This window comes from Anticarsia gemmatalis, chromosome 17 (genome assembly GCF_050436995.1).
Source record: "Anticarsia gemmatalis isolate Benzon Research Colony breed Stoneville strain chromosome 17, ilAntGemm2 primary, whole genome shotgun sequence".
Lineage (NCBI taxonomy): Eukaryota > Metazoa > Arthropoda > Insecta > Lepidoptera > Erebidae > Anticarsia > Anticarsia gemmatalis.
In genome coordinates, this window is record NC_134761.1 from 11,981,342 (window position 1) to 11,999,324 (window position 17,983).

The following is a 17,983-nucleotide window of genomic DNA, read 5'->3' on the forward strand; positions in this document are numbered from 1 at the left end:
ATATTTATTGTTTGAGTGGACTTTGATACCACGCATGTAAGTCGTACTGTAGTTACACAACGCTTGCTACACACATATCTGGTTCGGCAGTATTTATTGAATAACATAATTGGCTCGGCTCACCTGTTCGTCTTGTGCCGATAGGATTCATCTACGTATATTCAGTTTTACCGCCTGGCCAGACCAATGAATGCCGAGCCGAGTATGTGTGTAACAAGCTTAAGAGCAATCACATGTTCATATTGTAAGTAACACAGGTTGTATCTCTGGATCCCCATCAATGCTAAAATTCTTCCCAAACTGTCCATGCCGTAATAAAACCCTACAAGTGTTGTCTCATGTCTCCTACATGTATGTAAAACCCGGCGGGTATGTTTTACTATTCAAGCACAGTTTGTATGCAGCGCGCACGGAGCGGCAGGTGGCGCTGCACTCGCCCACCGACAGCCTCCAGAACCTTTAAATATTCACATATAGTGAGAACTGAATAAGCAGTAACAGTCTCGCAATACTCCACAACGAGTATATAAAACATTAAATAGCGTGCCAATGGCCCCCCTGTACCGACACCGCTCTCGTTTGCATCACACAATGGCCGCGAATTTGCAAGTTTTGTAGCCAAATGTAACCTAACGACTGTATTTAACTTTTAAATCTTCAAATTACTACGGGGAGCTGAAGTGGTATGAAATAAGCATAACTTATGTATGTTCCAAATTCATAGGATAGTAGCGTTTTTATCTTTTTATAGTGCTACTACACTTACACAGATAGAGAATTTTGGTGGAGTTTGGTAAAATGGCTGATTAACTGCCAGGAAAGGACGCACGGTACTCATTTCAACCACTAATAGGTCTACTCAATGCCAACTTTATTTCTACAAAGACAACGGTTTGTGCCCGTACCCGCATGAGTACTTTAAGCCCTTAACATTTTTGCTTTGTTGTGTGTTCTGGACATAAAGTACAACATCTTAGTTAATATATATTGTATGTCTGTTAGTGTAGTGGATCATGTCAATAAGCTCCGACCCCATGTGTCATGTGCACATCAGGCACATATCATCGCCACGACACATCACTTCAGCACCACATACATTGCGCGTTATCGACATTATACATGTCCGCACTGAACGTTAGTGTTCCACCCAAATACTAACTGTTAGTCAGTGTTAGTGTTAGTGCGTTAGTGTTAGTGTTATAGTCTTTAAAATATAGCTTGATTAGAATGACAGATGTCAAACTGTTTTGACTAGGGTTGTAGAAGTATTGATCAAAATCGATAGCGAAAAAATCGAATCTAAAATAATTATATTCGATTCAATTATTTTTGAATTAGCTTTTTACGAATTGTTGTTGTGAATCTTATTGTTTAAGCAAATTCGTATAGGACGACCAGCCCTACTTTTAACACCGCACGGAGACCTCTCCTAGTTTAGTATTAATTAGGACCAGTTAAATGAAACAATGAAATTAAAGTTAAATAAAACTAATTTATTCAGTTAATGGTGCAATTCTGATGATAGGGATGAAGATGATAGTAATATAGGATGCGCAGTTAATAGTGCGCATCCTAAATCAGTATCATTCTCATCGCTATCATCAGAATCGCTGGAACAATCTTGGAGATTAATTATTAATTCTTGGTCACGAATAGTATCAAAGTGTACTTCGCGATTAACGATTAATCAGACGATTTACTCTTATCTATTGTGTCTCCTCACTAAAATTTTTGCAACATGACGTAGCCTTGTAGAGAGGTTGAAAATTATTAGATTTATTTTTAAGACTAAAGAAAATAGTACTGATTTTTAGTTTAAAGGCTGATTGTATTGAATTATTCTGATTTCTTATTGAGGATCTGTATTTAAAAAATAGTTATAATGCTAGACAAGACAGATTTTTCGTGTTTCAATTTGTAATACTCGTTAGACGTCACTACAAAGTTGTGTGCTCTGTTTTGCTTAGAACTGTCATTTTAATCAAGCTATATTTTAAGGAGTATAGTGCATTGCATTCGACATTTGCGAATTTTCAAACGAAATTGCAGGTGCGCGAGCTATTCAGATTACGCTTCTTAAGTAGAATTGAGGTGCGAGTATTTGTGTTGAATTTGAAGCAACTTCAAATTGTATTAAGTGCATTTGTGATGATGAATATTGTAGTTCTATGTTTACTTCATCTATCGTTGTACGAGGCGCGATGACGAATGATATGTATAAAATGGTTAGTTTAATCATTTATTTCAGTAAAATGTTAAACAAAGGTGTGTGTTATATTGTTAGATAAAGTGTAACGATATCAGTGGAGTAATGAAACACGCGTATCAAAGCACAAAGCTTTCTAATTAATGTGTTCAAATGTGTTGTGCGAATAAAGTGCTCGCATCATTACTTGTAGGCGGCGCGGCGGCGGCGGCGTAGTGGTGAAGTACGTGCGGAGGTTCGCGCCGCGCCCGCTTTATTACACCTTTTAATGTTTCTCATTATACAACACACAATATGTACTTGAAGACCAACCTCCTAAAAAAGTGATAAAATTTCTCTTTTTCCCCACCTGCCCCCAAAACTTCGCCAACACTGAAACTAATTAATTTCCCTTAATTTTTGCTCTGAACTTATGATTTAATTTTATTAATTTCCCTTTCAAAAAGTTTCTCGCCAGTAAGATTTCTGACTTTCAAATAACAGTGTGACGTTGACGCGGGCCGGGCGCGGCGCGGTGCGGTGCGGTGCGGTGCGGTGCTGAGCTGTGCGGAGGCAGAGAGACGATGGACGTTTTTCCACACAGAGGCACATTCGAGGCTAAGTTATTACGCCCGCATTTGAGAAGAACAGAAATCGTTCCGAATGACGAATTACACACATTAGTCTGCGACACACACACTAACACATGCTACGAGCTACTCTTGAATAATAATCCGGGTGTAATTGCGCACACAGTACTAGGTACGATGTTAAAATATATGATATCAATCCTGTTTTGTACGAGCGCACAATTTATTTCGTTTCATTTGCGTTTCTGGAAAAAGAGTGGGCGGAAAAATCTTTAACAAAAGTTGTAAGGAGAAGCAAATAAGCGATAATTTACCGTGAGTGAGGTAACGATCGGCGGTAAAAGGAAAAGTTACCAATTTATGAGTTCAATAGTCGCGGCGGAGCTGCGGAGGCGCGCTGACGAAGTAAATCATCCGCGGTGGATGCCGCCGGGTCGCGCGCGCCGCGGCCTCGTGTCGTCGCCGAGTCGTCGGCAGTCATCAGCGCGTGACGACTCCGACCTACATACCCGCCATGCTGTGCACGATTGATGATCATTGTTTATGTCTGTGGGTTCCGTATGACAAGTGAACGTTCATTGCAGCTCTTTCTGTGGGAGGCTTATTTCTGCAGATTATTCATCCGAAACTGAGAACGGAACCCGAGGCTGTTCATAATATGTTCCTTCGTCGTAGTCATACTACGGGGAAACTTAAACCTGTTTACTCTGCAACCCTTTGGTTTACTTCTGATTTAATAAGTACGTAGTGGCCTCATCTCATATAAACCACGAACTGGGTTATGTTTACTATGTACTACAGTTTTATTCGCCGACTGTTCGAGCTTCTTTCGGTTTCGATCAATAATTCATTATTATCTTTATATTCTACATACTCTCTGAAATATCAAAGATCTGCATAATGAAACTTGTATGAGAGGATTATTGTAGATGAAATGAATGTAAGAGATCGTAACAAAGAGATGATCTTCTCAGATTCTTTGCTTGCAAAGTAAGTCACTTGCAGTTCGCTTAGTTATATTTCAGCATATCGTGATATTTTGTTTCACCCAAGAGCGTAGGCAACGACGCAAAAAGTGTTTATTGTTATATCATTAGTGTTTGTTTATTATGGGTGCTACTCAACTCAACATCACAGACATGTTACCAAACGCTGAACAACTTTTGACCATATGGCAACAGAAATTGAAAAACCCCATCAACATCGGCGATTAATCAAACACTTCAGAATTAGCAGTTTTATAAATGACCGCGCAGGCAGTTCGTGTAAGTGCTAAATTAAACCTTATTCCTTTGTAAAGTGTCTCTGCGTTTAATGACAAGCCTTATAGTGTTTATTGTTAATTATATTTGTTCATTGTTACGTTGTTACACTCTAGTGGAGTGTGAACTGTAAAACGTTATTCATTGACTTGCGAGAGAGTCTAACTAATTGTTGATTGGCTAAATATTCACAAGAAATTGATTGTATAGGTGTATTGTATGTGCTACCTGAAACACCATCGTCATTCACTCTGATATGAGTATGTGTATTAGGTACGAATGTTTTCCTAAATTGTGATGGTATTTAGCCTTGGATCAGAGCATACAAATTTGAGTGATTACCGACCATTAACTTTGGGTGTATCCTAGAGGCTCGTCTCTTCTATGCATACATTCTTGAAAATGCAAGACGCTTAGAGGATGTCAATAAAGAATACAGTTGGCGATATCGTTATCAATCCTAAACAAGTTCTTAGTAAAGACGCATCTCGTAGTGATCAAGACTGGAGATAGTCGCAAGCTCCTGGCGGACGGGGAATGTGCACTATGTGACGTCATCACGTGTCACGTCACATTGTTCAACACGAGTATTCCAGCGACGTGTCAGTGTGTCACGTTGTTGATCGACACACATCTCATCGGTGCATCTAACTGTGTGAAACGTTGCATAGTTTACAAATATTGTGGCGAAAGAGCCTCAAAGGGTAAACTCTTATCTAGGTACTTTATAATTTCAGTAATAAGCTTAAGTAAAATAATAGTTTGTAACGTTAAACACATATTTGTAGAGCTAATAATAATCGTTTCGTCTAACATTATACGTTTTAGTACAGTATGCGATATCAGCAGTGGTTGTACCGCGGGGCGAGCACACCGCGCACACCGGGCACACCGGGCACATCGCATGCACGGCCACGTTTAACGACGCTAACTATCCACATTACTGGTAATGAGCTCATCCCAAAAATCGCCGTCACTACAAGCTTAATCCCGGATGCGAACCCGCAACGACCATGTTAACCTCAAAACTGCGCGCTGAGCCCTACAGTATTAATAGCTCATAAAATATTAATGTTAGTTCCAACATTACGGAAAAACAGGCTATCGGCGTGCGAGCGAAACGTTCGCGCCGTACAACCTAATTTACAATGCTTAAATGAGCCTCCCGCTCATTAAAATTACGTTGAATTAACTATGTATTTGTGTACGGCGGGTATCCTCGGGTACAAATTTCCCCGAGAGAGAGCCCGAGCCGGAAGTAGCTCCCACTATACGTACCGAGTGTACCGACATAAATGTTTATGAAGTGCGCGAGAATTTCACCGGATAATAGAGATGTGTAACGTGTCGGCGGCGGCTGTTGTGTAATGACGCGTCGTGACGTGACTTGTCACGTCGCGAGTATGACGTCTCGTCCCGCGCGTGACGCGTGACGAGGGTCGGCGTGACACCGCCGCCCGCGACGCCCTGACGCCGTGACGCCGCTATTACCTTCGCACTATTCCTGCTTCCTCGGCACTCACTACGTCGTATAACAGCTCCCTGGACATGACCTGTGATGATACGTGCGAGAGGGACGCACATAATTGACCTCTCTGTTATCGACGTGACGTCTGACACGGCGCGGCGGCGGCGTGTTTACTGTGAAACTTTCCACAGAAATCTTGCGCTGACAGAGTTTGATGTAGGTACAGATACTTCAGCGAATTGTGTCGATTTCACTTGTGTTACATCGTTACTGCGAGTGAAATACTTATTATAAATATTGTTGACAGTAAATGTTACGTGTTCTTATAACGTGAAGGTGAATTGTAACGTCCTCTTACTTGAGGATTAATTCTTCGAGACGTTTCTTTGAAGGGTTCGTTTGAATAAAGAAACGTTTTTTCTTGTCTCAAAATTAAACGTGTAACGAGCAGGACGCTTTACATGACAAAAGTGTCGCAACATCTAAGTATAAGTGTCGGTACCGGCCGTCGTCTGGCGTCGTCTCGCGTCGTCTCCCGGCATCTCCCGGCATCTCCCGGCATCTCCCGGTAACGCTGGCCCTTCGGCGGCGCGCGTCACTCCGACTAAATAAATAAATTAGCATTTTAATTGGATGTTATAAAGCAGAATGAAGGTTGTTTATGGGTGAACGGAAACTCCCCGACCGACACGGCCGCGTGTGTATTTAAGAGTTCATTTACGAAGACCTCGCGCTGTATTGAGACGTGCCGGGCGGCGCCGGGAGGCCGCCCTTATATCGCGCTCGAACCAAATAAAGTATTTTCAGTTCAATAATATAAGGTTTTATGAAAGTTAGGAAGTAATATGAAGTTATAACGACAGCGGAGGTGTTGTGATAGTTATCAATGTTATTAAATATCGCCGAGCGGCCGGCGCGGGCGCGGGGGCGGCAGGGGGGAGGGGTTGGCAATCGAAACGGAAACTTGGTATAATTGACCTTTATGGAGGTAGTTTAATTGTGTCATTACGCCAACATCCGCGTTTGTTTCAATTTCACCATTAGTTAGATCTGTTCATTCCACCGTGACATCGTTTCATTCAATTACAAATTAAACGTGTAACATATGACTCAAATTAATTACTTTGTGCAGGGTTTACTGGTCAATATTACTGGTAAGCGCCCATTATTACTGGTATCACACTACTTAGGTGCATTTTATGCTTGCTTTGTAAGTTTCACACTTGTGTCTTATGTTCATACATCATCTTTTTTGCAATGTTTCTACGTTCATGAATGAAAAGAAAAACACAAGGATGGCAGAACGTGAGGTTGTTAATTTCTGTCTTCCCTCAAGTAAGCAATGGTTGATTGTGGAAAGAAAGCTTTTATGATATTAAATAAAACCACGAATTATATTTTAATTGACGGTGAGTGTTATAAAACGGTGTTATAATGAGTGGACAATGTAAAACACATATCGTTACAGTTCACACGACACGTTCAATTACACGTGTTACTTGTTACTATGTTGTCACTTTAATTAATAGCTACTACTTTGTACTGCTACAATATGACGTAGACATATATGTAAGAAAAGTATGTTGCATTAAAGGCTTATTAATCGACTTTACATCTCAAAAAGCAAATAGAATCCAACGGATCTTTTTTCAGTTCTATTACGTTTCTAATAGATAAGTACCTAGTTAGTTTCTGGATGCTTAGAAGGCTAATAAAAAATGAAACAAAACAAAGAGCGCTCTTAATTTTGCTCCTATTAAAAGTTTAAATTAGTTTGTCATATGTGAAAAATAAAGGCATGAACATCATTTCGCGACTCATGGCTCTCGTGCAACAATCGCAAATACAGGAAAGCAAAACAAGATACAGAGCTCAATCCTAAAATCAATATACATCGTACACATTAGCTTTATTGATATCAGCACGAAACACACTGTACTAAGCAGTGGTGTGCTATGATGGACTGTACTGTGCTATGCTGTGGTGTGGTGTATCGCGTGTCCCGGCGGTGGTCGGCGACGGGTATTTTTTGCCGTCTATTGATCTGCCGGCGAGCTCGGTGCCGGCTCCTCTGCTACCGGAAATAAACGCAAACGACCATTCATCAGACCATATCTACATACTATTTTTAGTTGTTGCTAATCCTCTTTGTCCAAAATGTTTTTACGTATTCCGAACAAGATTTTTGTATTAAAAACATTTGCGGTAAGCTCGAGGCCAGGCTTGTATGATAAAAAGGTTTATAAGAGCGCGGTTTATCGGGAATTCATAAGAATAATAATGTTCCGTTACAAATACATATCTGATATTATAATGAATTTCTTGTGAAACGGCTCGATATTTAAATTACTTATTTCTGAAATAATTTCTGTACTTTTGTACGAGTATTTATCCACACCACGTGTAGGAGAGATTTGTATTTTTCAGTGAGGCAGTAAAACTAATTTTCATCCAATAATTGCTCTCCAAGTACGCAATGATTAGACAGACCGTGTTCTATCGTCTAGTAGGAAGGAGTTAACCGTCCATATAACGTTCAAGTAAACTATTTACAAGTAGCAACGTGCTCTCAAGTTGTACCGGGAACTTGTTGCAGTCTCTGGAGTGAGCCGAGTGAGGCGAGCGAGATCTTAGTCCAATCAAACATTAACACGGCTAGATAGACGAACGTTTCATGTGCAAATGGACGCCTGTTATGAATGCCTCGATGCGTTTCATAGTTAAATTCATCGTGTATTCATGGCCGCTGCGCCGAGGGGCGGTGCAAGAGGGGCGGGGGGCGAGAGGGGCGGGGGATGGCTAGATTCGGGCAGCTAACGAGATTTAGTGCAGCACCGAGACGCGGCTTGGCTCGCGTCTTTAAAGGCAGGTTTATACAGGCTGCTTAAGTTATTCGTACACCAGTATACTTGTACGTGCTACTGGACCTAATATATCAATGTTTAGCCTCAAGCTGTTCTAATTAGAAACGTACGGAGCTTGCCTATTACATTGGGTTATGAAGTCTAGTATTTCAGCCACGTTGGTACCTACTAACTTCGTTCATAATATTCTGATCAATAAATCAATGATATACATGATTAAGCAGACATCAAATAGAAAAAAAGCAAGCTGCAAATAAATCAAAGCTTCATTATCAAAGGATATGCTCATGTAATGGTTTTATGTAACTTATGTAACGTATTCTGGCTTACGGTAGATGTCGGTCGGCTGCATATATTTAAGTACCCAGCAGTTGCGCCAGCGACGTGGGCCCTGCACCTGTGTCTCAGTATAATAAGTGCAGCGCTGCAGATCCACTGCGTACGTGATGTATCACACTCTTGTATACGTCTTCCTTCTGCTAGCCGAGGGAGGTAGTTTAAATTAGTTACTACAAGCTATGTGTCATCTCTCATTGGCAATTTGCTTAAAAGATTTGATTTTATTCCTCTTTTTAGTTGATTTTAACTCTTTTCTTTTTAAAGCTATGACACCTTTATGCAAATATTCAAAATTTCCACTTTCATTCCTTGATCACCGCAAAATTGCATATTTATTTATGTTGATCAGGCAGTATCGAGCGCTAATATTGACGGAGCCGTCGTTAGGCTCGGCTCGATCGTACCTCGCTCTTCGTACTGTGAGGACTTTTCACAATTCTGGTTAATTTGCCCCTCGCTGATTGTATAATTGCGTGAGGCGTTCGGTCGGCGCTATTGGCTCGGCGCAATTCGACCGGTTTAGCGGCCCCGGGGCCCCCACGTCCAATATTATTCGATTTAGTCACGGACGTTTGGCTTTTTCCTCCGATTAATGAATTTTATATTTTAAATTTCAATCAAGAGGTGTTTTTGTTTCTGTTTCGAGTTGTGAAGTGGCGCGGAATACAATGTTACAGGTGTAGGCGTGGAGCAGTAAGTCGCGGGACAAAGTGAGCGGTGTCCGTGAGCTATAAAACACAATAAGCTTTAGTTGTTCCATTGTGTGGCGCTTCACACCAACAATAATGGCGGCCGCGCTCACAAACTTACAATATATAAGTTGTGTGTTGTGAGCGTTATGTGCGGGGTGAGTGCGGGGCGGGTGCGGGGCGTGTGCGGTGTGTTAGCGGCGCGAGTTAGCGCAGTTGCGCTTATCGCCGCATCGCGCTCTTGTTTAACTTAAAGCGAGTGTGCCAACTGTTTGAGAATAAAGTAAATGGAACATTTAGTTTATTCTCTAACGTTGTATAATATTAAGGTGAGCACACACTCCAGCTTTTAAATTGTAATATACTACATCAATCATTGTTAGATAGGCCAAGCATGTCACACAACGAACGTTGCGTTGGTTTGAATAACATACAAACTACGTTGGAATGTATATTGGCATTAAAACTAAACGAATGTTTCATATAAAAGGCCATGCGTCATGTACACAAAACCCAAACATTTGCTACAAAGTTCTTTTACAAATGAATGCTCATTGGATTGACCAAGTGTGCATATATTTAAGCGTGTGTGTGTGTGTGTGTGTGTGTGTGTGTGTGTGTGTGTGTGTGTGTGTGTGTGTGTGTGTGTGTGTGTGTGTGTGTGTGTGTGTGTGTGTGTGTGTGTGTGTGTGTGTGTGTGTGTGTGTGTGTGTGTGTGTGTGTGTGTGTGTGTGTGTGTGTGTGTGTGTGTGTGTGTGTGTGTGTGTGTGTGTGTGTGTGTGTGTGTGTGTGTGTGTGTGTGCGTGCGTGCGTGCGTGCGTGCGTGCGTGCGTGCGTGCGTGCGTGCGTGCGTGCGTGCGTGCGTGCGTGCGTGCGTGCGTGCGTGCGTGCGTGCGTGCGTGCGTGCGTGCGTGCGTGCGTGCGTGCGTGCGTGCGTGCGTGCGTGCGTGCGTGCGTGCGTGCGTGCGTGCGTGCGTGCGTGCGTGCGTGCGTGCGTGCGTGCGTGCGTGCGTGCGTGCGTGCGTGCGTGCGTGCGTGCGTGCGTGCGTGCGTGCGTGCGTGCGTGCGTGCGTGCGTGCGTGCGTGCGTGCGTGCGTGCGTGCGTGCGTGCGTGCGTGCGTGCGTGCGTGCGTGCGTGCGTGCGTGCGTGCGTGCGTGCGTGCGTGCGTGCGTGCGTGCGTGCGTGCGTGCGTGCGTGCGTGCGTGCGTGCGTGCGTGCGTGCGTGCGTGCGTGCGTGCGTGCGTGCGTGCGTGCGTGCGTGCGTGCGTGCGTGCGTGCGTGCGTGCGTGCGTGCGTGCGTGCGTGCGTGCGTGCGTGCGTGCGTGCGTGCGTGCGTGCGTGCGTGCGTGCGTGCGTGCGTGCGTGCGTGCGTGCGTGCGTGCGTGCGTGCGTGCGTGCGTGCGTGCGTGCGTGCGTGCGTGCGTGCGTGCGTGCGTGCGTGCGTGCGTGCGTGCGTGCGTGCGTGCGTGCGTGCGTGCGTGCGTGCGTGCGTGCGTGCGTGCGTGCGTGCGTGCGTGCGTGCGTGCGTGCGTGCGTGCGTGCGTGCGTGCGTGCGTGCGTGCGTGCGTGCGTGCGTGCGTGCGTGCGTGCGTGCGTGCGTGCGTGCGTGCGTGCGTGCGTGCGTGCGTGCGTGCGTGCGTGCGTGCGTGCGTGCGTGCGTGCGTGCGTGCGTGCGTGCGTGCGTGCGTGCGTGCGTGCGTGCGTGCGTGCGTGCGTGCGTGCGTGCGTGCGTGCGTGCGTGCGTGCGTGCGTGCGTGCGTGCGTGCGTGCGTGCGTGCGTGCGTGCGTGCGTGCGTGCGTGCGTGCGTGCGTGCGTGCGTGCGTGCGTGCGTGCGTGCGTGCGTGCGTGCGTGCGTGCGTGTGTGTGTGTGTGTGTGTGTGTGTGTGTGTGTGTGTGTGTGTCGCGGTTAGTCGCAGCGACATCGCGTGTCGCGCGTCAGTCGCCGATATTCGCGAGGCCTCATTACCATACGTTTGTCGTTCGTTGATGAGCAGCCCCCCCCCCCGCCCCCTCACTCTGCTCACCCCCCTGCGTGGTCCGCGCGACATTACGTACACACTTCATAATCAGTCTGTGAGACACAAATTAGCGGCAGGAGTCGAGTGCCATCGTGCATGCTGCCGCGACTCACACTTAACATAATCACTAGCTTTGTTTGTAACACTCTGCACTCCCGTGCTGATTACACGCACATTCTTCATGAGGGTCTCTGAATCATGTCTCGGCGCAAAATCGCATGTATGTGCAGGATTTTGGGGAGATACTTTATATAACTATTTTTAATAGAGTGTATGTACAATTTTATACCTTAAATTCCTTGTGATACCAAAATCGCAATTTTTTATATTACCAAAAACACTTCCACATTTTTATTCCACAGTCCAGCGTCGTGTCGGCTTGTTGGTTCAGTACAAAGCGGGGCAAACATAAAAATGTGTGGCGAGTGTCCTCGCTCGCGAAATTAATGTAATCCTTAATTTTAGATAGTAACTCCCTAAATAAATACACGTTCATTGGTGCAGAATTAGTACACGCATAACTTGGGGGGCCGAATACCTGGCGCGTGTAAATATTTGCTCCCGACCGCGTCGGTATTTAGCGACCCTTTGTACCACATTGCGTCACCTACAACCACTCTTACATGCTAATGTCACCCTTATTGCAGCACTGTAAGGAGTACACTCGAGTGCACCGGCCGATGTGATGAACTGACGTTAATTAATGTAACCGAGTAGGTGTGTTTAATAAAAGCAAAGACACGCCGCTGCTACCGCAGGCTACGGCGTAGCGCTTGTGTAGAGGCGCTACGGCGTAGCGTGAGATGGCTGCACGTGACTGGAACATGCTCCGAGGCGACACGTCTTGGAACTTGTTTTAATTTCATTTCAAGGAATTACTCTCACCTTGAGACATATTCGCATCCCACAGGGATAACATGCGCACCGAATATATGAAACGCTATACGGCTTTCATTAGAAAGTTTCAGTTGAAAGTTAACGAGTTTTGAAAATAACCTTTTAAATGGAAATGTGACTGAATTATTATTATTTTTCCAAGAAAATATGTACCGCAATCGTATTTTTATAAGAAAAATGTATTCAACTCAAGCATAAACACTCCACTTTCTTAAGAAAAGTGTTCAAAGCAAATGTAAATATTATCGACGCTGTAGCTAAATGCATGCATTGTGTAGTAAGTGGCGGCTGAAGACTGGAGGCGGCGGGACGAGTCAGGCGACAAGACAGGCTGGGACGCGGTCCGTGCGTGGGCGACGGATACCAATAACAAACTATCAGACTAACCCCGGCTCTATGAATTATTTCTACAGAATATATCATTTATTATTGATAGCAGCGGCTTAGTGTTAGAGCCATTGACTTCCCACACGCTCCAGTTACAAACACACTAGAATTATCGATGTCCTTAATTAAGTATCTTGCTCTATTCTACATACGAGAGAGGTCCTTGACTATAGTCCGGCCAATTAAAATTTGTGTCTACTTTTACAAAAGAAACTAAAATTTTATCAATATTTTTATATTTCATACAACTAAGCTGCTTATCAATCATCAGATTAGCTAGTTTTCCCCAGAGTAGTGCAATTAGTTCAACTATTCACTAAGATATATGAGCCGATTATACTCTTATCATTGGGCTATAACAAATTTTGTTTATCCAGCAAGGAGTGACTATTCACGAAATTATCAAGTCAAAATTGACATCATGCATTTATTCAAAACCCGTTCAAGAACCGCCGGATAAAAACAAAGTGTTAAATATTCATATGAATGAGAGATGAGCTCGAACACGTTCGTCTCAGTGTCCACACTGTCCACGCGGTGCCGCGGTGAGACGGCCGGCGCGGCGGCGCTCCGAGCACGATACAATAAGTGAACATGTGTTACACTCTCCTTATTCCGACCTCGTTGTGTAACATTCATCATACAACCATGTGTGGGACATCACCATCTGTCATTTTATTTAGTTTCCACTTATTATAAGAATCGTGTGTTATTATCTTTCTCTAAATGTCTAAGATATAATAATGTATGGTTTGGCTGATGTCTACTTTTGTGATAATAAAACGGCTAGCGCATTATTTATCTTGAATTACTCTATTCCTCGACACACTTACAAGTTTAGGTATGTGTAGCTTTGCAATCACGGCGAGTGCAAATATCTAATAACATTACCTTTCAAAACCAATTGAATGAGATGACATGAAATTTTGAAATTTTATTATCTAAGATTAAATCCAATTCTATTCAATTTTGAATTTAGGTGAAAGAAAATTTATGATATTACCAACAGTTTCACCAAACACTCAGTTCCTACCTAGTTCATAGTATTTTTTAAAAATCTCTGTTCTACTAACAAATTAAGATATTCAAATACCTATCTTTTAAACACACTTTAACATTGACACATATGTCTAAATACGTAAAACAGAATGTATTCTACATGGCGTGTTGTGTGTGACATAGACCGAGTGAGGTCGGTACAGTAAGAGAGTTAGTTCGACACTAAAGCTCTTTATCTTTATTTACTCCTCACGTATCGACTGAGTACCTCTGACTCTTAGCTGTGACGTGCGTTCTTGACGTGAACAGAACCACAGAACTAAATATGTACAGATGTAAAGTTGGTGTATAGTTTGACAGCGTGGCGCAGTGATTTAAGTCACCACGCCGCCACCATTGAGAGGTCGTGGGTTCGATTCCCACACGGAACATTTATTGAGCGATCCACAAATAATTGTTTGGGTCTGGTTGTAGGTAGTTTGTGTCCGTTGTTTGTATGTTTGTAAAAGTCCTCGCGACACAAGAGCGATTCTTAGTGCGGGAGTAAAGAAAAATCCTAGATAAGAAAAAAAATTGTAATCATTCTTCATCTATTAGTTTAAACTATTTAAAATTGCTTCGTGCGTAAGTACTTTTCGAAGTTGACATTATAATATTACCTAACTAAAATAACGCAATATTGTGAAATACTTAAGGTATATTTTTAAAGTCAGTGATTCTTACCTACCGAGGTGTCCATCGGCCTAACAATACTTTGAGGTCAAACCTCATAGTACAGTCGGGTCACTATTTAAAACAAATACTTTATATGCAAACTCGCTTAATAAGTTGGTTTTGGTTACTTAACAACAGTTATGTAGGTAAGCATCTTCAGCAGCTACAGCTTTCGTAACTCGACTCAGTTCTAGGTTTGCTAACTTTCCTATTTTAAAACATACATGTGTGTATTTGTGTGATTATTTTTCACATTTTGTTCTCAGCTTTACTTCTTTAACGTTATTTTGTATCAATCGCGCGTTTGTGTGTCGCCGCTACTTTGTGGCGACGACTGTTAGGGCCCGCCCACACTGACGCTAATGAGCCGCGCCGCCGCCGGTGAGACCTGCCCACAATGCCTGCCAATAACAATTGATATTCTATTGTGCTCACTTTGTACAATGTTAACGGGTTAAAGGTTAAGTTTATGTACTTAACATCGAGATTGTTTTGAATTAAGGACGAGTATACAATTAAGTTAGAAATACGAAACTCGGTGTGTATTGAGCCAAGTACACGCTATAAGGGATCCTTTTCACGGGATATTTTCTGTAGTAGTAATCGTTCATTGAACTTGAAGTTTAAATTGTAATTTATAGGTCAGCTAACCCCTGTTGTACTACTCTCTACTGCTACGTGGTAACATGTGTCGTACATGAAAACAATTCATGCCTTCGATAACTTACAAACACAAAGCACCGAAAACACAAATGTTTTTGAGCGCAAAATTCAATGTGGTGTCACACAATAGACACGGCACGATTGCGTTGCGTTGTCGCACGTCGTTGTATCACGTGTGTGGAGCGTCACTATTGTGGTGCTGAGATCGAGGTCGGCGCGTCTGTCGGCTGTTTATTGTTCATAAACATTTGACGAGCCGCGCTGATAACGAACCTTAATGAAGCACGTCCTCACTGCTAGCTCTGCTCTCAGCGCTCTCACTGGTAAACGTCACCCGATACATACATAATCGATACTCTTCACTACAAACACTCTGGAATTACTGATTCTAAACGAAAATGTTATTTTTTTCTCTAATGGAGTAGGAAATTCGAGTGCGGTAGAGGGATTATAGCGTTCCGTAAAAAGATTCACAGAGTATTTTTATACTAGTTTTTAACCGCGTCTCTACCTGCATGGCACTAATTTTGAAAGAAAATGTAGTCTCTCACACAAGTTTTGTTTTACTTTTTAGTCTCAAAATTATATTTTTTTTATGTAGGTATTATTAAAACATAGTGTCAATGAATGCACTAGAACTAGCACACAGCCAGGGTGGCTTTGCTGCGGAACAGAGTTACAAGAATATTTGTAGAGTTTCCTAAAAAGTGTTCCGATGTACTAAGAATCTGTTGCCCCCAGTTGGAAGGTACAGTGTTGACGCCTGACAGGTATACAAGTAAACCTCGTACGTCATGTTCATAGAAGTTGTAACAGATGGTTTGTTTATTTGCTCTTACAACAAAAACCTACTCTTAAATCGTGACCCTTAAATATTCTAAGATTTTGTCAAACCTTTTGGTAGAATATCGGCTTTATAAATTGCTTAAACCAAATATTATTTCTCAAAATGAGATATTCAAAAAACATAAAAAAAATAACAAGAGAGATTTCACCCAAAAGTTGCTGGATTACTTTGAATGTGGCTGCCACACAAGCACTTTAAGCTGGATTAAATCATAGAAAGTGGTTTCCGAGAAATCTTCACATTTGGACTAAGTCGCGGGCAGAAGCTGCTTAAAATAAAGTCAGTAAAGTGAAAGTTGTAACATTTTAATTCACGGTATATGTTGACGCGCTCGCAATATGTCTTTATTCTCTATTGATCTGTGTTAAGCGGGTCTCAGTATTGACTCGCGCGACACTCTCGCCCGGCCACCGTCGCCGACGTCATCCATCACGCGCCGCATCCATCATACACGAGATTTGCTTCTTAACCTTCAACACTTTCACACTTCTTTCACTAAATCTATATTATTTTACTGAACTACTAGTCCTTGCAATATAACTCAATGTGCCACGAGCACGGCAAGTGGCGGTCTCAAACGTATTACAAGTATTTCCAAGCTTCCCAGGGGTATCAAACGAGCTAACCACTTTGCAACAAACGTGCAGAATGCATACTCAACTCAATTTAAGTTTATCTAACCATAAACTTACACGAAATTGAACAAGAAGCTCGTCGCATGCCACAGATATACGTTCTGGTGACCGCTAACAATATTAAGTGAGAGAGACATTTCTATTTGCAGACAAGTCAATAACGCAGTGAGTTAGTGGTGCAGTTTATGAGCAGTAAAGAGCGCAGTGATCGCCGTAACTCAGCGTTAACTGCACTCGCCCGACACGGCCGGGAGGCGCGCCGGCCCGAGCCCCGCGCCCTGCAGCTGCAACGACTGCCCCACTGCCCCACTGCTATTGCTCTTAAAGCCGGCTACTCATTGGCGAGTTGTAATTGTACACACGGTTCGTGAATCTTGTGCGAGCGGTACGCGTGGAGCTCACAACAAGCCGACGACTTGAACCTACTCACTTTGTTACCGTAACGTACCGCGTAACTAAAACTTAACCTATAGCCTGATTCTCTATTCATATCGAGTATCGACAATCGGTTAGCTATCGAGAAAAATTGTATAAAAATCTGATCATACATTTAAAATGTCAGACTTTCGATACTCGATGGTTCCAATTGTAAAAAACTTTAATAAGTTTGTGAGTCTGTAACGGGCTTTGCACAAGCTGCTGACAGTAAGCAGATGTAGTCTAGCCACAGAGAAGTAGCAGTAACAGTTCGCTAGTGAGTAGCCGGCACTACCCGCGCCTTCTAAACGATATTAACGTGCGGAGTGAATCAGGATACGAGGGACGATATCCTCTCACCGGCTGCGATGTTATTACACCTAATGAGCACTTACTTAGTGACGCTGTTTCTGTTTCAAACGCCTGCACCAAATTGAACACGTTGTTCACGGAAATTGTGCAATTTGTTCGAATGAATTTAAATTAATATGCAACATTTCTAACTCCATATGGTTCGGCAAATAATAGTTGTTCTGTAAGAAACCCTTTGTACAGCTCGGAGTTTTGTAATCCGGGGAATGATAATAAGCTCGAGGGAGCTTAGTCTCGTGTAAAGGGAGACTTTAAGAGTATACTGAAAAGACAATCTTCCAAAATGTGAATGTATGTTAACTTCTGTCTATAACTACAGGAATATTAACAAACAGTCCATGTTAGCGACTACACAACGCAGTTACAACGGCGGTCTTAATTGTTAAAGACAAAATTTCATTAAACTTTTAAACTTTCACCTCACGAACTATAATTAAAGCGTTCATTAAAACTTTGGCATTAATAATATTAGTGGAATTAAAACGGCTTGTAATTAGGGTGGAAGTGTGGCGCGGGCTCGAGCCGTGCGGCGACTCGTGCCGGCGCCGTGTCGTCAACGTGCCGTCACCGTGCCGTCGCCGTGCCGCGGTCGGCCCGCACCGCACACGCGGATTAATTATCTCGTTGAAATCACA